The 22889-nt window shown below is 45.2% G+C and overlaps 1 protein-coding gene across 6 annotated transcripts in view; it reads left to right on the forward strand.

Moving 5' to 3' along the window:
* The window catches only part of MCPH1 (microcephalin 1), a 270092-nt gene that overhangs the window by 177538 nt on the left and 69665 nt on the right, over positions 1–22889 (forward strand). The window lies entirely within an intron of this gene.

A 22889-nucleotide genomic window follows, 5' to 3' on the forward strand; every position in this document is an offset into this window, starting at 1 on the left:
ATATCTTGCATGAAGCTAAATCTTTGTTCATGAAAGGCAGAATAATTTTATATGCCACTAAGCTGCAGTAGTGTGTTAGGTTTAGTAGATGGCTAAGCACAACACTGTATTATTCTAATCCTATTTTCACAATTTAACAAATGTGAAAGACACCGTGCTACTTGTACAAGAGATACAAATTAAGGAATCTTCAATGACCTTGTAGCCTAGAAAGACCTTTAGTAATTCTTGTTAATCTCCCTACAGAGCTAAGTGATCCAGAGCTGAATTAATCCAGAATCTATGTCTTCCTCCGCCTCCGGAGTAGCTCTAGAAAGGTCAAACTCTTCCGAGATGGAGTGTCTGTGGGGATAGGTCGTCTTTGCTGTGTGCGCTCCTGTGAGACAGCGGGATCTCCTGCATCTCTGAATTTGAAGTGAGGAGTTTTTCTGCTATGTTTGGGGAGAGCCTCACTCCCCTGCTCAGTAGATCAGACGTGTTCTCTTCTTTCACCACAGCTACAAACAACACACTGGCATTGTTTCCCAGACACTCGACTGTCCCGACAGGCATTTGGACATGGTCTGTGAGAGGAATAAGCTCCAGCCACTGTAGTGGCTCATGGGAGAGGGAAATGGGTAGAAATTCTTTCCCAAACTGGTATTTCTAGTAAAGCACTCAGCCAGAGCCTGCAGCTGTTCACTATTCCATATCAATTCTAAACAGCATTTTCGTTGGCAAAAGAAAAGTGAGAAAACAACAAAGCTTGAAGCCTAAAACTTTGGGAAACCCCTTTCCTGAATGTGTTTACTTAGGGCTTAAAAATATGCCTGTTTTCAGAACAGAAGAATTAATATCCATGTTTTCTATGCCGATTTTTCAGAGTACATTTCAAATGTAAGTACATTTAGTGATTAAAAGGGGAAAATACTTGATCGTTTTCTAAACATAACCAAAATCTCACTATGTAATTGTTTTTTCCTCTATTTAAGAGCAGAATATTTCATTGCTACCAAAATGCTAGTATTTTGGAGAAAATAGAAGAACTAGAATAAGTAGTCAGCAATACAAAACCCTGCGTGGAAGATGTGTATTTTGGATAGGTGTCAACATGTCCAAGCTCTCAGTGACAAACACAGGCTCATTAAAGGTCTGAGCAAATGTGCCACTTCTCAGGAAGACAAGGCAGATCAACGTAAAGGCAGATGGCACCTGGTGTGGCTCAGACTCGCACGTGGTTCTCCACAGAGCTGCTCTCAGCTCCTTTGGAAGAGGTTCAATGTTGGGAGCACAGGTTGCTTCTCTGGCCCATGTTATTCCTGGAGCTACTACTTCCCAGGGCAGAGTTCGTGTTTTTCGTTCATAAATGGCCTGGAAATCCTAGCATTGGGCCAGCCATCCAGGACAGTGGAGCTGCATGATCTGGTCTGGGGATATTTCAAAGGGAATAGAATACTGAGGCCCTGTGGGATGGAGGCTGCTTCCCGATATGGAGAACTGCACCAGACTGAGCTGTGTCCAGAGGAAGGGAGAGCGTCTTTCATTCACTTAAAACTCACCCAACACCTGACACCTCCATCTTGGCATCATCCACCTGCAGCCTCTAGCCCTCTTCATCTGTTAAGTGAGAGTAACTGGCAGGTTATTTGGAGAGTGAAGTGACATCGGCAGAGTTCCAGGTATGGTGTCTGATGCGTGAGTTCGCCCCCTTTCCCGGTCCCCTTCTCCTCCATGTGACTAATTATCAAAGAAAGATTGCTTTAGTGAATCAGACAGTTTAGATCCATTTCCTTGGGAAATTATGGTGGTCAGCCCTCCGCTCGTTCTCACTTTAGATACCAGAAACTATATGTCCTTGTGTTGGCAGGGCTGGATTGTCTGTCGCCCTCTGGTGCAATCCTGCATTAGTAAGGGAAGTGTTTTTCTGGGGCGTTCTAATGAAAAGTGCTTAAGCGTTTGTTTTGGTGCCCAGATAATGTGACTGTAGTTAATATGTAGTGTTTGGACTTTTTGTTCATACTTTTGTTGTTGTTGTTGTCATTGCAGAAATAAAATTAACCCCTCAATCTTATGCTTAATGTACACACCAAGTGGTTTGCATATTATACTGAGAAAATAAAAAGATTGTTTTAGAAAAACCGAAGGACACCAACAGCTCTTTACAGCCCCACAGCAGGTGTCGCCAGAGGTCACAGGAGGGGTTCTTAGTTATCAGCAAGGGAAACTGAGGCTTTTTCGTTTATGCAGAAGTGGAATTTATTGAATAATATTAAGGGGGCTTTGTCGCCAATGCCACAGTCACACTGCCCACACAGAACTGGCCTGGCGAGGTGTTACTTTGACCACCATTGCTGGGCCAGGACGCTGCCACCAAGGCCGTGCCCCTGCCAGAAACTAAATGTGGCTGCCCCATCCCTGGCCCTTTCTGTCAGTAGGGTCAGGTTCAAACTCCTGGGTAGTCAGCCCAGCTCTCATTGACTCAGTCTGAACAGCTGCCTGTTCCCTAGAAGCCACATGCGCTGGGACAATGGGAAGTATCGGTAGACGCTATGGTGGGAAGATGACTCTGTGTCCACCAAGATTCTTGGGCTGGGGAATGGTCTGAGCATATGACGGCCTCAGACCCCAGCCAACCAAAGGGAAAGGTCTCCCCTGTACTCACGAAGCCTCCACGATGTCCGTCAGCACTTACTTCCTCCGTTGCAGTGTAGGTCAGCCCTTCGCAGATGCTCACAATTCCCTGATACAGCCGGTTGCCCTTTGTTGTGTTAAACTGAAAGAATTTCAGAGTTGGGGCCAGGCATGGTGGTTCATGCCTGTAATCCCAGCACTTTGGGAGGCCGAGGCGGGCAGATCATGAGGACAGGAGTTCAAGACCAGCCTGGCCAACATAGTGAAACCCCGTCTCTACTAAAAATACAAAAATTAGCTGGGCATGGTGGCGTGTTCCTGTAATTCCAGCTCCTCGGGAGGCTGAGGCAGAATTGCTTAAACCGGGAGGCAGACGTTGCAGTGAGCTGAGATCATGCCACTGCACTCCAGCCTGGGCTACAGAGCAAGACTCTATCTCAAACACAAAAACAAAAACAAAACAAAACAAAAAAAAACTCAGAGTTGGAGAAGGACTCGGACAAATCTCACATTATAGAGGAGGAAAAAGACCCAGGAGGCAGAAAGACTTCCCTGAGGGCCATGATGGTAGTTAGTGCATCCCTTAAATACAAGTCTTCTGCTTCCTATTCCTGTAAATAAGTTTGCATTTGACATTTTTGTACATTAAACGTTACTGATTCATAGTCAATGATTATGGTCAGCCCTCCACATCCGCAGGTTCTGCATCTGTAGGTTCAACCAATCGTGGACCAAATATATTCAAGAAAATGAAATAAAAATACAACAATAAAAAAGTACAAAAAATCGAGTACAACAACTATTTACATAGCATTTACATCGTATTGACTATCATAAGTAATCTAGGGATGATTTAAACTATGTGGGAAGATGTACATAGGTTATATGCAAATACTCCATTTTATATAAAGACTTGAGCATCCATAGGTTTTTATATCCAAGGTGGGGGTCTTGGAACCCCACAAATACCAAGGGACAACTGTGTATTATTTTCATAACCCATTTCTGCCCAGTGTTCCATTAGTGGAATGCTAACCATATGAGAATTATTTATATCCTACTGTTCAAGGTCATCACCAAGGTCTGATTTTTCACACACACACACAAAATTGCAACCTCCAGCATAAATGGGGATGAATTTACTACTAACATGTCGTTTCCATCCACAAATCCGATGTCCCTATGCTATCTGTAACTGTGGAGCCAAGAGAAGCTGTTGAATCATGTGGTGAATATGATCAAGAACTCAAGATTAGGGATAAAAGCAATCATTCTGTTATTCCTTTTTAAAAATTATTAGCCTGTAATTTAAACATCAGGATCTCATGTAAAACAGAACAATATCTTCTGACATTTTTACAATACTAGTATTCTTACAAAACACAGTTAGGAAGTTACATGAAGAAAACACCCAGACTGTGTGTGGCTAAATCTTTAGTACCTCATTTCCATAGTCTTAGAGAAAGTTTAAATTATATTGAAACTTTTCTCAACTGCTATCTTAATGTGTTCAGGCTGCTGTAACAACACATCATAAACTGGGTGTCTTATAAACAATAGAAATTTATTTCTCACAGTTCTGGAGGCTGAGAAGTCCAATATCCAGGTAGATTCCATGTCTGGTGAGGGCCTGTTTCCTGGTTCATAGATGGCGCCTTCTCTGCGTCCTCACATGGCAGAAGGGGTGAGGGAGCTCTCTGGGGTCCCTTTTATAAGGCCACTAATCCCATTTCTGAGGATTTTCACTCTCATGACCTGCTCACTTTCTAAAGGCACCACCTCCCAGTACTCTTGCATTGGGGATTAGGCTTCAACATGAATTTGAGGGAGGCGCAAACATTCAGACCATAGCCACTGGTCAACATTAGGTAACCTGCAGTGCTTGGCTGTGGGATGGGAAGCCTGTGTTGTAAAGGACGTCTGAGTGGGAACAGGGGGTCTCAAGCTGCCTTCACATCTAACGTCAGCACACTAGAGATGGACATTGCAGCTGCAACTTACTGTGCCTGTAAAGCATTTAGAATAACGCCTTGCATATACAAAGTGCTCAATAAATGTTAACTGTTATTATGGTTGGGCATCAGCCACTTTAATTATCTCTTTCAGTCCTCATAGTAACTCTTCAACATAGGTAGCCTTGTTTTGCAGTTGAGGAAACTGGAGCTTAGCAAAGTTTAGTGACGTTGCAGAGCTGGAGTTCAAACCCAAGTCTGACTCCAAAGTGCATCTATCTGTGTATTTGCTTATTTAACCTCAGACACACAGAATCGGATTAATTAGAGTCCTTGATTCAGTAAACGTTCTCTTCATTGATCCTTGCTCCTTTATTTGATTTTTTAATGCTATTTTTTGTTTGTTTGTATTTAATAGTAAGATAAACACTGTGAACTCACCACTTACCTCTCATCATGAGAGCCCTGGTGCCCACCTCCACCTCCGAGTTCCACACATCCCATTACCCTGCCTTCCCCGTCCAAGGAAACCACTGTCTGGAATCCTTTGTCATTCAAGCCTTTTCGCAGTATGGCTCTTTCCAGCCTTTTATTTCTCTACTGTTTCCCTTGGAAACTCTACATTTCTAAGACAGTGTGGTGCCTCTGAGCTCTGTGGCTTTTGCTCCTGCTAGCCTTTCTTCATAAAGTCTTTCAGCCCCACAAGTGTCTCAGCTTTTCAAAGCCTTTCCCATCCTTTAAGGTCCTACTTTTCTTTTCCATGAAGTCTTCTCTGGGCCACGATGACTGGGGAATCCTCACTGTCTTCTGAAGTTCTGCACGTACTTACTCTGCACATAGTCGGCGTTGAGGTATTCATCACATTGAAATTGAGTTACATGTGGTCCTGTTCTATAGTCAACCAAAACTCCTGGGGTAAAAATGCTGCTTTTCATCTTGGCAATCTCTATCCTAACCAGCACAGTGCCTCGCTGAATATTAGAGGCCTGAGAATTTTCTTTGTTTTTTTTCAGAGTGATTTTTTTTCTCGCTTTATTTAATACTTTGAAGCAGCACACATTTCAGTTTGCTTTATGCTTGATTTTTTTTTTATTTCTTCTAAACAAACGAGATACATGTGCAGAACGTGCAGGATTGACACAAATAATAGCTGGCAGAGTGTCCTAGGAAAGACTCCTCAGATGTTATAAATAATACACAAACAAACACACACACAAATATTTACTGAAGACTTTGCTTGCGCTGCAAGGCACTGGCTGTGTAATGCAGAATAAAACCAACAAAATTCTTGCCATCTGGGATGTGCATGTTATGTCAGCACAGGGAAGAGATCAAGTGTGTGTGCATAGGACATCAAGAATACAATAAAACGAAGTGGACAAAAGGAAGCGAGGGTGGTGAACACAGGACACCTGATGAAGGACAGAGTTGTTGGAAAAGGACCCCTGAGTGCCCAAGGGAGGAGCTGGCCTGGAGTAGTGAGGGCAAGGTGATTGCAAATGAGGCCTTGGTGATTGGAAATGAGCTCATCCCCACGTCTTATAAATAGTTCTCCAAGTTATCCGAGGCAGGTTATTCTGTGGCAAAGACGCCTCAGCTAACTGGATGCAGAAGAGACAACTGAATAGAGCCTCATGGTCTCGGAGTCTTTTTTTTTTTTTTTTTCCTAGGTTATTGGTGTTCATTTCTTGTTTTTTTTTTTTTTTTTAAGACATATCTTTGGCATTTTGTACCTACCTTCTGTTCTAAATTTTGCATTTTTACTACTTTCAGGTGGGTGGACTTTGTTGTGGTGGGTAGTTCAAGATTCATCATACAAATGTGATTGTGCTTCGAAACTCCCACCAGTCTGACGCACGCATGGGTTTTCTGGCAACATTTGCCATCTACAGCACTCTCTTTGATCACCTTCATCATCTTCCAACATTCCTGCCACAGTCACTTCCCAGAAACTTGCTAATCTATAATAGAAACCCTCAGATGAATTTGTAATCAAAAGTCACATATTGATTTCAAAATCAATACACACTTTAAAAATAACACTACAGATTTAGCAGCTCAGGGAGGAAGGAAACCTTAAGTGCATCTGGTGCAGCTACCCGTCTGGGATGTGAATTCCTCCTCTTCATGAAATGTTTACATTCATATCACAGTCTAGGGTTTAGTGAACCATAAAAAGCTGAAAGTTAATGCAAACAGAAGTCACCCCCAAAGCATATACCAACTGATTTAAAAGGAGACACAGCAGATGGAGATTATTGTGAAAACTCTTACTGGACAATTTTTTTTTTTATTTTAATCTCTGCTTATCCCAATTCTTTTAGCTGCATATACTGAGACACTTCACATCTATAATAAACTTGGTACCAGAATACAATTCATTCCAGACCTAACTCTTTTAGATCATTATAGCTGGGGGAGGAAAAAAGTTAAAAAGGCTTATCTGTCTTAAGAAGTATTTCTCAGTGTTCGCTACACGTCACTTAATCTTTTCCAAAATTTGACAATATACAAAGCAGTTCGTAGTGACTTTTCACAGTGACTCTACAATAAAATGGGCCCGTCCTCCTTGCTTTTCCAAATGCAGTCATCATCTGACAAGGTTTAGCTATTTGAGGAAGTCCTTGCTTGCAAACGTATTTCTTTTGCCAAACAGGTTTGGTCAAATTTTGTCCCCTAGTTGCACAATTACCCCATATTTGATTAACAAATAGCAAAACAGAGATAATCTCAGAAATATTCAAGAGTCTCAAACCCCAAATAAAATGTAGGCATCCTCCTGTTGAGTCGAATTGGCAATTTCGATTAGCAAGGCTCATGAAGCAGTAGATATCCCCTCTGATCCCCATCCCAGTGTGAGGGCACAGTGAGTTGTATTTTCTAAGTATAAACTATCCTCTAGCAGTTCGGCTGGAGTATTGGGAGCAAAACTGTATTTTTCTAATATTTTCAGACTAAGACACACTGTCTCTGTTTTCTGGACTTTTCTGTGGCAAATGAAGGATTTATCAGCAATGCAAAGAAAGTTCTCCCAGTGGGGACTCCACGGGGAGAGGAGCTGGGGTCTCACTAGTGCACAGCCATAAAAGACACCACAAGCATATTACACGTGAAGCAGGATCCGTGCCCACCACAGCAGTTGTCCCAGGAGTTTCCTGTTTGAATGAGACACTTTGGGTGGATACTGCAGGGAGGGAGAAGCTGTGTGTGGCCACCACAGCTGGAAGCGTGGCCTGGTGCCCTCACAGCTGTCTGGGAGCCCCTTCCCGGGAACGCCGGCTTTTCCCGGGTGCACCATTGCAGCTGGAGCCGTTGTCGGCCGCCTCGGAAACATGCAGTTGGGCTGCTCTGGCAGCCTTCTCCAGCCCTCCTCCCAAGGTTTACCTCTCTAAATGTCAAAAGGGAGAGAATACTGTATTTTTTTTTCCCTCTACTGAAATTTATTTGTGACATCAGGCATCACTTTCACCTTAGTCATTTTGGCTGGATTCCCATACTCAATTAAATATCCTTCCTTCCATATGGCCCATAGGAAGAGAGAGAAATTACATGTAACTGGTCTTTCCTCCTCTTTATAAAGTCTGGTGGCTGAGCAACTTGGCCTGTACTTCCTTCATGACCCACCATCCCATGACTGCAGGGCAGTTTTAAACACAGCAGCTTGGTTTCTATCGCACGGAAGCTGGCCAACAGTCACAGTGTGCATTTTTCTATTGCACCTCCTTGTGTTAACCTAAGTTCACTCACAGCTGTAACTACAGAAGTTTTTCTGAAAGCAAGTGAAGCCATCCTTCCTTTATTGAGTTTTTGAGCTAGGGTCTGCCTCTGTCACCCAGGCTGGAGTGCAGTGGTGTGAACTTGGCTCACTGCAGCCTTGACCTCCTGGGTTCAAGTGATCCTTCTACTTCAGCCTCCTGAGTAGCTAGGACTGCAAGCATGTGCCGCCATGCCCATGCTTTCTGATTTTTTTTGTAGAGACAGAGTCTCTCTATGTTGCCCAGGCTGGTCTTGAACCTCTGGGCTCAAGTGATCCTCCTGCCTCAGCTTCCCGGAGTCCTGGGAATACAGGTGTGAGCCACCATGCCCAGCTCATCCTTCCTTTAAAACGGGCAGCTGGGCAATAATACAGATGGGACCAACTAAGTTTCTCAGACCACTCAGGGAAGGTAGTCTTGCATAGACAAAATATACACCCTCTTACCTGCCCCACCTTTAAGGCTGGACCCCAGGGTCCACGCTCTATCCTCCAGCCTCCACGCTTCCCTGTGAGTAGCCTCTGTGGTCAAAGGTGCTTGCTGATGCAGCCTCTGTACAGCCTCCATGCAGTGCGTGTCTTTATGTGGAGGAGACAGCCCTTCTTTCAGCAGTTATTGAGCATCTACCCACTCTGTGCCAGTCATAGGGCTTAGAACTTCATGTCTGGGGGGAATTCTGCAAAGAGAGCCTGAAATAAAGGCAAACAGTGAGAGACGGCCAGGAGAAACCATGAGCACTCCAGTGAGTATCAAGGGACAAAGCTGAAAAAGGAAGACTGAACGCTGAGCTTCAAGCCATTGATTTATATGGGCCGCGGGAGCCCTTGAAAGTCTGTGGGCAAGTTTTGGTGAGATTAAGCTGGTAGTTCTGTTCAGGACAGGTTGAAGGGATGAGAGATTAGGACACTTACCACCTGAATCCTGTCGCTGGCTTTAGTTTAAACCACCCGTAATGTAGACATCCTGACTTAGAATTCCCTGTGCTGCTTCCTGTCTGATGGAAACAGCTCTGCTAACAGAGTGCAGGCTGTGGGAGCCGAGCCCCATTGCAGGCAGCCTGCAGGCCGCAGTTTCCTCGGCTTACCACCCAGCGCTTTTCATTCGGCTCAGCGCTAGGGACCTCTGCTTCCACTTCTCGGTGTTGGAAATTGCCATTTATTTTTGCTGTCGATGATCTGTATTGACTTGGCCTGAGTATGCGTGCACGTCTCTGGTGGTCTGAATTATATAGACCAGAAGGGTGTCTGATGCCGCTTTTATAAAAAATAATAATAATTTGAAAGGAAAAATGACTCGCTGAAGTCTGGCAAATACAGAGCTCTCTCTCTGAATCGACTTCTCACTTGGCCATGTTGAATTCCAACTGGGTGTCCTCAGACATTTCTATCCCAAGATCTACTCCTGGCTTAGAATCTGTTTTGTTTTGTCTTATTTCAGCTCATGGTTCTTGTTCCCCCAGCTTTATGGGGTATAATTTCCATACAATAGAATTCAACACTTTCAATGTGTGGTTGGATGGCTTTTGGCAATTGTATACAGTTTTGCGATCACCCCTACACTCAAGATATAGAACACTGTTTCTCATCTGGTGATTGCTGGACATTGAATTCTTTCCCGTTTTCACTGTTATGAATCTGACTATGATTTTTGGCATGGATTTGTATGTAGCTATAAATCACTTGGTAATTTTTCAGAAGAATAGCAGTCTTGGGGCCTGGATGGCTTATTGTGGTCTCAGAAAGTTCCTGATGATAAGGTTGCAGCCTCATGCTTCTTTATAAGAATGCATTATTACTTGCAAGGGAGCTTGGGTAGATAAGAAAGCAAGAAAGTCCATGTGGAGACCCTGTCCAGAGAGCACAGACATGGACTAAGTTAAAGGATGGTAAATTAGCAATGCCCAGAAGCACATGGAGGAGACACTTCCCCTCCTGACTCTATTGGTGATGCAGTTTATGCATCTGAGCTATCTGAGCAAGTGTCCTCTCACTTACGTGCTGGGGACAGCAGATTCCAATGCAGAGTCCTTAGAGCTCAGCCTTCCCTCAACCTGACGCATCTCTCAACCATTTGTCTTAAGCTGTCTGAAGTCAGCTTCGCATCTTGGGAAGGTAGAAGTGAAAGGGTTTCCACTTTGCCAAGTGAGCGTATATGGGGAGACTGAGGGTGTGGAGTTGATTATGGTTGTGGGGTGGCTGACAGTGTCCACAGGGCTAATCTTGAGGCAGGCTGACACTGGGGCCAAATGGGACCACTGTGCCTCCTGTCCCCTCCACCTTCTCCTACTCCAGGAAGGGAATAGCAGCAGCCGCTCTCAGTGGGGCATTCTTTTTCCAGAGCCAGGCCAGCCCAGCAGTGATCCCTTGATAAAGCAAGTCACCGTTATCAGAGAAAGAACTATACATTCACTTAAAATTTTTTTTTTTTTAACTGTAAAATGGGACTGCAACAAAAAGAAAATTGTACTTAGGAGAATGTCCCTCAGAAAATGTACTTTATGATTGCAAGGAATATTTGCCAAGGTCTTTGGGGTAGGCTGAGCCCCTTCACCTCCCCGGGGACATGCTAGGATGGCAAGAGAGGATCAGACATCTTCCAGGGAGGCTGTGTCCGGCCGGGCTCCTGGAGTGGGGTAAGTCTGGTTGAACCAGCACTGAACTGCCTGAGTCCATGTGGACGCGTTGAACTGTTGAACTGTGTCTCTGGCGGCCACATCTCTGGGCTTCCCCCGTTGCTCTCCCCTGTCCTCCAGGTACAAACTCAATAGTCAACCTCAGTTTTGAATGTTACTAAATTATTAGCCTCTCCATGGTTCTTCCCATGGCTTCTCACCCAAGCCTTGTGCTCCTCTCTCCTCTCTGCCCAGGTCTCACCAGCTGCCCTTGGGCCAGGTCACTGCAGTGTCTGCCAGCACCACGACAGGCAGGCTAGAGGCCCAGTTCTCACAGAAAAGACTCAAAAGGGGGCTTTCCATCCTTTATAGTCTACCTGCTACTTATAGGCCACCAGGACAAAGGATCAAGGTGGCAAGGCAGAAATTGCAGCACAGAGCGAATGGAAAGGCAGTCACTGAAAGGATTCTTTTGTTTTTACAAGTAGATTTTTCTTAAACAATCACTGTATGAAAACAAAAGTACAAAAATATTAAAACACCTGGATGATGAATTGACAACAAGAGTTTTTCTGGAACATCCTCCTGTGGGCTCGGGGAAGACAGTTTTTTTCTGTGGTGATAGATGGTCAGGAAATGTAGTGACATAGAAGTGAAGGCATTTTACAGAGCTCACCTTAATCAATGGCTTTTTCACTTATTAAGTTTTCTTTTATTTTTTCCTTCTTCAAAAACGACTGATACCTTAATTTATGGGAATGGTTTTCAGTAAAAATTGGGACAATGATAGTGAGTGGAGAATATTTATATGCTATACTTCCTGTCTTCCTTCATCTTTTATTACTGAGGATATTGACATGAAAACAGGATCTTTGTATCCAATGAGTTCATCGACGGCCGATTTCCCACCAGAAATTCCAGGCTTTCTGACATCAGCGTGCATTGCTCTGCATGTCACTTGGAGCACCGGCATCTGGAAATGATGAAATCCTGAACAACAAAGTTTGTTTTCAGGAAGACAAGGCAGTGGGGAAGGGAAGGGTGCTAAACTTCAGTGACTGCCTACTGTGTGCCAGGCATTTTCATCTTCCGTCTCAATAGAATGTCTAACTATGCTCTGAGATGAGAACTATAAATAGCTGGTCAGCCAAAAGTTTTCTGCTTTTTCTTAGTGATCTCAAGTGTTTCCATGACATGTGCTACATCTAAATACATTATGTGTAAATTGCCAAAGACCTATTGATTTCCAAACCATTATATAGTCATGGGAATGCTTGTATACCTGAATTGTCATAAAATTGATGAGATGCGAAGATACAGCAGAATATATCAGATAATTCTGCAGAACTCTTATTATGGAAATGAAAATAATTCAATAGAGAAGTCTCAGTTCATAAAAGACTAGTTTTACTTTAAAGTATCTAAAAGACATGCATTAAAAACACATGGCACTGTCCCCGAAACGATCTTGCTGTGTTGCATTTCAAATGGTACCTTCATTTTGAAACTTTGCACATTAGCACGTTCTTTATAATAGCAAAAAGTGGGGGAGTGAGGAACATTTGGTGCTGGAAGAATGATTAGGTAAATTACACCAAGCTGAAAAAAGTATTTTTGCAGAGCGTTTTCAAGAGCATGGAAGAGTGTTATAATGTTAAGTGAACAAAACAAAAAAAAAATACAGATCCAACTATGTAATCATTACACATAGAAATAAAAATGAGCAATAAAGCCAAGATGTCAGTGAGGATGGAGTGGAGGGAATAACACCCTGTCCTAAATGTGCATTGGCCCATCATCACCTCATGCATGAAGTGAATGGAAACATTTGGTTTATGTTTTCTGGAATGTCTCATAAGCCATTGTAACCAAAAACTACACCATGAACAAAAAGCAAAGCAGGCCCTGGGTGGGAAGCTGAGGAGGTTGGCAGTTTCTCAAACTCATGTCAGATGCCCCTCGGCCACTAGACAGAATCTGCTGGTATCTGGGTTCTGGTTGACCAGAGGCCTAATCTGGAATCTGGTTCTAAAAACCAATTTTTCTTATAGGGCTTGCTGGATGCAAATCTGCCTTGAGACATTGTCACAAGCAATAGCTTAAGAAAAACATAAAGGAAAAAATAATAATAAGTTTTGGGAAATAAGCCTGGAAAAGCAGTTTATTGCCATCTGCTAACTCATTTGATTCTTGCAGTAACCCTAGGGTAGGTATGATGGTGATCTCTGCTTCAAAGATGAGAAAATCGAGGCTGCCTGAGGTCACTTGACCGCCTCACAGGCCAGTGGAGACTGGCTTCAGACTTGGGCCTTTGGACCCCAAGGCCCTGGTCTTTTTTTGTTGTTTGTTTGTTTGTTTTCCTGAGATGGAATTTTGCTCTTGTTGCCCAGGCTGGAGTCCAATGGCGCAATCTCGGCTCACTGCAACCTCCGCTTCCTGGGCTCAAGTAATTCTGCCTCAGCCTCCCGAGTAGCTGGGATTGCAAGCATGTGGCACCACACCCGGTTAATTGTGTATTTTTAGTAGAGACGGGTTTCTCCATGTTGGTCAGGCTGTTCTCAAACTCCCGACCTCAGGTTATCAGCCCGCCTTGGCCTCCCAACGTGCTGGGATTACAGGCGTGAGCCACCATGCCCGGCCAAGGCCTTGGTCTTTCTATCACATTTTGACACCTTGCTCAGTACGATGAGTAGTTAAAATCACTGTCATTGGCTACATGCCTACTTTTTATAGTTACTCTACTTATTGCGGTTTTGGCTGCATCCTAGTTGAACTCTAGGGCTAATGTTTATTAAGGTCTTGATCTCATATGGCATTTGTAGACAATCGAATGTTGAGTGATAAGCCCTGGTAACGTGATTTCTCACTGCTGGCCCGTGAAGCCATGGAAATTTTCCCATGGAAATCACCCCATGTGTGGAGTGAATGGTCAGTGGAACATAGGCATCTTTCTCTCCTGTCCTCTAGGTTTTAAAATACCTGAATGTCCTGAAATGCAAGAGTATCCTAAGAGCACTTTAGAAATATCTTTGCGGTTTCTTTCTGGTGTGCTTTGTGGGTTGGGTGAGATACCGTATTCCAGGACACGTGGCCCTTAGAGAAACAAATAATTTCCTTTCCTCCTGCTTCAGTGTTATTGGTAAAGTGGGAAGGTAGCCCCAAGACACTCAACTCCTGCACTGCATTTGGATAGAAGGGCGTTCAAATTCCACCAGGGACAACTTCGTCTAACCCCCTAGAATTCCTCATTTTGACCCTTGGCATACTCTATATTTGTTGAAATACAAAAAAAGGAGTTGAAAGTGAGTCTATCTATATGTAGTAGGTATATCATGTTCACTGTAAAATTCTTTCCTGTATGTTTAAAATTTTTCAGAATACAATGCTGGGGGAAACCTATGGAGCAGAAGTAGGGAAAAAATTCGACAACGCAAACTGAGAATGGGAAACCCTGTGCAGCTCTGTTAGAATATCATCACTAATCTTTTTTTCCTTATACCTATGTTCATGAAAGCAAATAGAGAACAATACAATATAGTGTAACACCGTGTACCCATCACTCAGCATTGCTCAATCTTAGTTATCATTATGGTTATTATTATTATTATTTGAGACAGGATCTTGTTCTGTCACCCAAACTGGAGTGCATTGGGGTGATCATGGCTCACTGCAGCTCATCCTGTCGGGCTCAAGTGATCCTCCCACCTCAGCCTCCCAAGTAGCTGGGACTACACGTGCGTGCCACCACACCCGGCTAATTATTTTTGGTAGAGACAGGGTTTTGCCATGTTGCTCAGGGAGGTCTCAAACTCCTGGACTCAAGCAATCCTCCCACCTTGGCCAATTTGAATATTTTATTATAGTTGTTTCCATTTTTTGTGTTTTTCATAAATTAAATCTTGTAACTATTATATATTTCACAGAATATTATAAAGTTAAAGCTCCATTTACATCTTTCCCTCTCCAATTCCATTCTCCCTCCCTCTCTAAAAGTAACTGCTGTCCTGAATTTAACGATTATTTTTAAAGTCATCTAGGCTCTCGTTTTTCTTCTTTTTTTTTTTTTTTTTTTTTTTTTGCTGTTGTTGTTTGTTTGTTTTAATTGAGAAGGGGTCTCACTCTATCACCCAGGCTGAAGTGCAGTGGCGCTCTGTGGGCTTACTGCAACCTCTGCCTCCCAGGCTCAAGTGATCCTCCAACCTCAGCCTCTTGGGTAGCAGGGACCACAAGCACGTGCCACCACACCTGGCAATTTTTTTTTTTTTTTTTTTTTGTATTTTTGGTGAAGACGAGGTCTTGCCATGTTGCCCAGGCTGGTCTCAAACTCCTGAGCTCAAGTGATTTGCCTGCCTTGTCCTCCCAAAATGCTGGGATTACAGGCGTGAGCCACCGTGCCAGGCCGGCTCTTGTTTTTCTCTTCCCCCTACACCCCAAATAAACACAGAGCTTTATTCCTGCCTCAGTCAAATTGCTGCTTCAAGGCCGCAGTTTGGACACTATGTTTTTTAGGGTGTGGTTTTTTGTTTTTTTTTTACACAGAGTTTCGCTCTTGTTGCCCAGGCTGCAGTGCAATGGCACAATCTTGGCTCACTGCAACCTCCACCTCCCGGGTTCAAGTGATTCTCCTGCCTCAGCATTCCAAGTAGCTGGGATTACAGGCATGTGCTACCATGCCCGGCTAATTTTGTCTTTTTAATAGAGATGGGGTTTCTCCATGTTAGTCAGGCTGGTCTCAAACTCCTGACCTCAGATGATCCGCCCACCTCGGCCTCCCAACCTGCTGGGATTATAGGCATGAGCCACCACACTCAACTTATAATTTATGATTAAGGCTGCAGTGCAATGGCGCGATCTTGGCTCCCTGCAACCTCTGCCTCCCGGGTTCAAGTGATTCTCCTGCCTCAGCCTTCCAAGTAGGTGGAAATATAGGCACACACCACCATGCCTGGCTAATTTTGTATTTTTAATAAAGATAGCATTTAATCATGTTGCCCAGGCTAGTCCCAGACTCCTGACCTCAGGTGATCCACCCACTCGGCCTCCCAAAGTGTTGGGATTATAGGTATGAGCCCATGTACCTGACCCAGACACTATGTTTTTATGGCTGGATTTTGTCTTTGCTCTGGTTGCGGTCTTAGGCACCCTTATAAATAGAGCTTTGAAGAGAACATTGCCAATGTATTTTTATTGAGGTCATGTTATAAAATTGTCGCATAGGACTTCTCAAGAAAAGACAGCCTCTTCCTTGCAAGATACTTTCTTTTGCAAAGATTGAGATCATTCCTCAACAATAGACCTCTGTTCATTGCTTCCTTCTTATGCAAAAGTGGCCGTCCCTCCCATCAGAAGGACCCCAGCTGGCACTCTGTCAAGTAGACAGAAGCATGGATAGAAGGCTGGTGGTGAGCTCCAGGTGCCTTCCCTATTGTCTCTTCTCTCCTATAACCTCGTATAACTTTCCTGGGTTTTCCTGGGTGCATGTTTTTTTGTTGTCATTGGTGTTTTGACAGCTGGCTGTCCAGGCAAGGCTGCTGTGTTTGAGCAGAGGTTTGCTGAGTAGAGCTGGGGTGTGGCTGCAGGGCCTAGCCTGGCCTCCCAGAAGCCCCCGCTCCCCGTGTGCCCAGGTCATACCCAAACAGGAGCATTCCTTATGCTGGTCCTGGAGAGCATTTCTATTAAAGGGTTCTTTGTGTTAGGAATGTTCAGCAGAGCGCCATGAGCTGGGTCAGAGTGGAATGAGTGGTTTACCCAGGGCACCTCTGGACCCTGGGAGTCACAGCTGTGGAATTTTACTGGAGTTTTCACTGCAGTGCAGCCCAGGGTAGGACACAGAGGGCTTCCACTCCCTTGGAGCATGCTAATCTTTCCAGAACACTCATTCGTGGGCCGTCATAGAAGCTCCTAGGGCATTACCAAGAAATAGCAGTCCTTGATCATATCCAGTGAATTCTGAAACAGTGAAGGAATTTAGATCTCATGTGTCCGTGTTGCTGAGGGCGTCCTGGGCACGGAGCCTGCTCGCATCAGGCCAGATTGTTTGGAGCATCGCCAACTGGTCTTTTTTCTGGAGAAGAAAGTACTGATGCTACGAAGACCTCAGTGTTCTCCTGCAGGGGAATGCAGGGGACTGCAGGGGACTGCAGGGGAAGGGAGGATTGGCCTGTCACTTGCCATCTCTCATTTCTGCGATGCTACACAGAGGGAAGGGGAGGCATACATATGTCAGAATCTAAATTACAGCATGTGGAAAGACCTGCCCTCGGGGTCAGAGCATCAGGCTGCAGAGGACCTAGTTTAAAGGGATAGAAGAGAGATTACTTTAGCTCCTTCTCCTCAGGGGCTCCATAATGGTTTTAAACTGTTCTTTAAAATCGAAGTTTTTCTAATCTACTTTTGACTTATGTATTAACCAAGAACCTCTTGTAAATCTTAAGACTATATAGTTGTCAAAGACAGGCAACTTGAGGTTGAGTCTGTTGCTAACTTACTTACTGACTTCGCACAAATCACTTTGTCTTTGGGAACCTTGCTCCCCTATCAGTAAAACAGAGATGATTGATTGATTCAAAAGCATTCACTGAGCACCCACTCAGCTGCGAGGCACTGCCTGCATACTTGGGATACGTCAGGGAGTGAGAGAGGCAAGGATCCCTGTCCACATGGAGACTTCATTCCAGCAGAGGAGACACACAGGAATGAGTGAATGGAATAAGCCAATAGGGTATGTACTGTAGGAGCAAACAAGGGATAGAAACATGGGAGATGGGTCGGGAGTGCGGACTCGAGTCCACAGCGCTAAACGGTCCCATTGAGAAGGTGAATGAGTTAAAAGAGATCAGGAAGTTGGCCAAGTAGATGCAGGGGAAAAGTGTTGCCTGGAGAGGGAGCTGGCCAGCTGCATGCACAAGGCCTGATGGATGGCTGAGCCAGTGGGGAAGAGGAGGCAGCAGCACAGTCGGGATGATTTGGCAGGTGGGCTTCTGCTCCAGAAGAGATGCGGGAGCCCTGCAGGTTTGAGTGAAGAGTGCATGGTCCAACAAGGTCTTCAGAGCATTGTTCCAGCTGCTGCAGGTTTGAGTGAATAGTGCACTGTCCAACAAGGTCTTCAGAGCATCGTTCCATCTGCTGCAGGTTTGAGTGAAGAGTGCACTGTCCAAGAAGGTCTTCAGAGCATCATTCCGGCTGCTGCACAGGGAAGAGCATCAGGGGCAAGAGTTGATGCAGACAGTAATAGATGGTAATAGAGTCAGATACAATTGGGCAGGCAACGGCCCTTTACAGATGACGAAGCATCAGAAAAGTTAGGGTGCAACCATTTGTTTTCAGTTTACAAAAAGGGAAGACGATTAATCCCCAAAAAGGAGCCTGTGAGAGTCAGAGGAAGAATTCAAGAAATGAATAATATGGGTCACATGAGACAGTCTCTTTCTTTTTATTCATTTATTTATTTTTACAAAAAAGTATGTTTCTGTGTCCTTCACCACAGTTTGCAGGAGCATGTAGAGCACACCCGTGGAGTGGCCCTTTTATGCGTGCCAAGCATGCTGAACACCGTAAGCCACGTGTGACACATCTTCCATGGACATGAAAGATATGTTGATCATTTTATTGGGCTCCAGTCTCAGCTCTGCCACGAACTGGCACTGTGCCTTGGACCAAGTCACTTCATCCCTTTGGGTTTGCGTTTGCTCCCCTGGAAGGTAGGGGAGGGGTGCAGTGAGCTCTGGCGTTCTTCTTAGCCTCTGCTGCAGCTGCATGAGTGGGTCTATGGCACAGCCCCCTGCCTGCATCATGGCAGGTTATACACAGTAAAGAGATGAAAGGAATTTATCTGCTAAGGGAAGTAGCCCCATCTGTCAGGATAGTTGGCTCCATTGTGTCTAACGTAGGCATCTCATGAGCCTGTACACATGGCAGCCAAGGGGACCCGGCCGCCAGAGCCGTAGGAGATGACCCAGCACAATGGGCTGGGCAGTAAGGAAGCCAGACTCTGGAGCCAGCGTGGAGGTGCAGGAGCTCGTGAGTATGAGGGCATGATGAGGGGTGCACAGAGGAACCCTTGGGCTAACAGGGGCCCAGGAGACAGTATTACGGCATTGGGCTTTGTATTCCCGGAGACCAGCACAGATCCCACAATGCAACGATGCCAGAAAACGGTAGAACTGAAAACCCCAGCCAGATCAACGTGAGAATAAATCTCTTTTCTGCTGAAATTGATAGCCTCCTAAAAAGCTAAGACACGTGCAGCGGAGAATAAACATTATTGACCATGAAATAGCTAAGAACCAGCTAAGAAAATACAGAAGGACACACAGTAAGAATGAATGAGAAAACTCTTGTATAGAGGATACGGTCAGAGTTAGCAACCAATTGCTTCTTCATGTACATTAAATCAGCAGAGAATCTAAAACCATCCTGTAGACCACATTTAGAGGGTAGGAAGGATGCAATGGGGCAAGGTGGGCAGGAGATGGGCTTAGCATCCAAGCAGGCTGGACACACAGCCCTCTGCCTGGTGTGTGATCTCAGCACTTCTTGTACCTTATCTGAGTCTCAATGAAGGTAATAAAATCACCTGCCTATAAGCCTGCAGTGAGAATTAGAGGAGCAGATGGATGAGCCTCAGTCCTGTGTGGGGTCTGGCTGCTCACAAGGCACCATGGACGCCGTCTTTACCATCATCACTGTCGACCCGGAGCCAATGGTGAAAGCAGGACACAGGCAAGCCCCAGCGTTTCCCACCATTGTCTTATTTTTTCAGCTTCAGGAAGACATTAGACTTCTAGGAAGAGATTCCTTAAAGACAGGACTAAAAGGTAGACTCCAGATTTTGGCTACAAGTGGCAAATATGTCTTGTAAGATGAATTTTATGTACTTGTGCCAAGTGCCATTGGAAATACCGAAGACTGTGCAAAAATAAAAGACAACAAACAGCCCCAGGAACCCAGAGCCCTCTCCCAGCCCAGAACATTCACCAGCTCGGCCAAGAGTTCTGCTGGGTTTTCTCTGGGGGCTGGTGCTGCTGTGGACACGACAACCCGGAACACGGAGGGAGGGCTCAGCGCTAGGAAGGGAGAGGGAATGAAGAGGAGTTTCCCTCTCTTTCCTAATTTCTTCGTCTCTGGGAACATTTCCTTCAACAGAGTCCTGCTTTTCTCCTCCTCACACCTCACTGCGCCCCTCCTGAACCCACTCCTTTCTGAATATGGTCTACTGTCCTTCCGTGACCCACGTCACCTTGGTCCTCTCCCTCATAAGCACATCCTAGGTGGGCCCGCCCTTCACTTACCCGTCTCTTTAGAAGAAATGTGAGCTCTCCAAAGGGAAGGGCAGAACCCTGCTTGTTGGTCTTTCTGCCCCCAGCACTTGACCTAGAGCCTTGCACTGAGGACGTGCCACTCATGTCTGCTGAATAAACAGCCACATTTCCAGATGACAATGTCCTTTTCCAGTCAACATCAGCTCAGCGGGCCTTCACGTATTTAGTTATACTTGTGCCCCCTCTCAACAGGGTGAGGATGCTCCCGGACACAGAAATTAGCTCTGAGGCAGGAAGGAGGAAAGGGGATGCTTCTGGGAGGCAAAGGCGGTCAATCAGAGTGAGCACCAGAGACTCCGTGTACCTGGGAAATACGTGGGTTCCCACACCAGCCTTGGGGAGCCAGGGTGGGGAAAAGGGTCTGTAGAGCAAGTTTAGGATGCAGCACCTGCCAAGCTTTTCAGAATCTCACAGTCAGGAACAGAACTCATGCAGGGAGGGGAGGGATTGGAAAGTAGGAGGCAAAGCAGAAGCCCTGAACCCAAAGACAGAGCCGGCGACCGGCCAGAGTGCAGCTCTGAGCCTCAGACATGAGGGGAGAAGAAGGGGATGGGGTGGGGGGCGGTCGTGAGGGATGTCGTTGTCCAGGCTCCACCCGGCCCACCAGCTCAGCAGAGGAAGGAGTGGGCTGGGAGAGGCACACACCAGAACAGCTCTCCTCGGGGCAAAGCAGGCTTTCTTCCCGAACACCCAAGAAGGTTTTCCAAAAGGTAAACACCATTTCCCCCAAGCGACCCCAATGTTTGCTGAAGCAAAACCTCTCGTGTGAGCCGGCGGGCGGCTTCACGACAGGCGTGAGAAGGCCGTGCCCCTGTGTGGGTGAGGAAGCGCAGTGCGGCTCCCTCCTGCGTGGTGGCACTAAGAAGAGCCCCCGGCCACCCGAAAGGCGCCCTAACACTTCAGAGAGCGGAGGGCTGCCGAGTGTGGCCAGGCCGGAGCTGCGGCTTCCCGCCCGATGCATTGCAGAAGGTAACTTTCCAAAATGCATTGCTCTTAAATGAAAGCAGCTTTTGCTCTCATCTCAGCTCAGCGTTAAAACACATGTGTGCACACTCGCACATGCAGCCCCGCTGAGCTGGGTGGTGAGAAGACCCTAATTAGTTCTGATTCGTTAAGGCCTGTATTTTAAAAAGCGTGAAACCTACTGAGATGCTACTTCCTAGCGCGAATACGGGGCTCTTAAAAGTCCTGATAAAAGTGAAAATCCGAGGCGCCCCTGGGAAGTGGGAATGTTCCCTCCAGCTCAGGCTTCCACGGTCATGAGTAGGAAGTCCCCTTCCTAATCTCAGTATCTTAAAAAGAAGCCTTGATGTTGTTACGTGATTACCTAAAAGGAATGCCTTCCTCCGCGGACCGGAAGGATATTTTTAAAGGAATGTGAAGCTTGTGACAGGAATTATCGATACCTTTGGATTTTTTTTTTCAAGTGACTCAGGCTTACTTGAAGCCATTACCTAGGAGTTAGTCAGGGACTGCATGACGCCAGGTCCCAACTGTTTAAAGTAGAGCGTGGCTTAGTGAAAGAATGAAAAAACCGAGGATGTTCTTTGTCCATTATTCTCACCGTGATGAATGATGCTTGTTTTCCTCTCCACTTTAATTAGAATGTTTCTACATTTGCCAAAGAAAATGTTGGAATGGAGACAAAAACCTGAAATTATAGGAACAGGGCTTGATGTAATAGCTTATTTGTAAAGGAAACACAACTTGTTTGGTATTTTATTGAAACAGGAAGTTCAGAAGCTTAGTACACACAAGTACAACAAATTCTCAGGTGCTTGTTGAGTCATCTGTTGTTGGAAATAGTCTCCTGGTAGTTTTCCCCTTGATTTACTTTTTATCTTCATTTTGTTTTTTTGAAAGTAGTGAGGGTAGGAAGTTACAGAGAGATTCAATTAGAGATTATGTGTATTTTTAAAAATCAGCTATCAAGATTAAATAAAGCAAGCGGGAATTCTCTCCTTGCTCCCATATACCAATTTTTGTAATTATGTACAAGATGAGGGAAACCAAAGAAAAACAATAACTTGCTTCAATGCAATTACTAATTCAAAAGTAACCATTACTCTGGGGAATTGTATTAGAGATTAACAAAGAGGAAAAGTACTGTGGTTTTCTTTCTCTATGTTCTATTTGCTAGGAAGCGGTCAATAAAGTAATCTTTTCCCCACAGGAGCTGGTTAATAGTTTGCTTCATGCTAAATAAAAGTTACAGAAATATCTGGAGCTGGGTTGCTGGAGACAGAAATCTTCAGGTTGGAATTTCTTGTCCTTTTCCAAAGGATTAGGCCAGGACATTGCTGTCAAATCTGCAAAACCTACTCATCCTGGCAAGAGTGCAGTATTTTTAAGACTCACTAGTGTGCTACTTCTAATAGTGCTTAGTCAGGGGCCCCCAGGGGAGTGCACGGGAGAGAGAGTCCCCAGCAGGGACGCCAGACCTTCTCTAGCTGGCCGTGGGTGCTGGCCTGGCCACCTGTAGCCCTCAGCGCACAGGTGGAGATGTAACTGGAATTCCTGTGGGCGTGACAGTGTCCATCTTTGACATTTAAGAGCCTGCTCCTTCAGATACATTTACCATTGCCCACCATTGGGGATTGGGGCGGCACTGGCCACCCTTGGCGACGCCTCTCCAGCTTAC

Source organism: Pan paniscus, chromosome 7 (genome assembly GCF_029289425.2).
Source record: "Pan paniscus chromosome 7, NHGRI_mPanPan1-v2.0_pri, whole genome shotgun sequence".
NCBI classification, from domain to species: domain Eukaryota; kingdom Metazoa; phylum Chordata; class Mammalia; order Primates; family Hominidae; genus Pan; species Pan paniscus.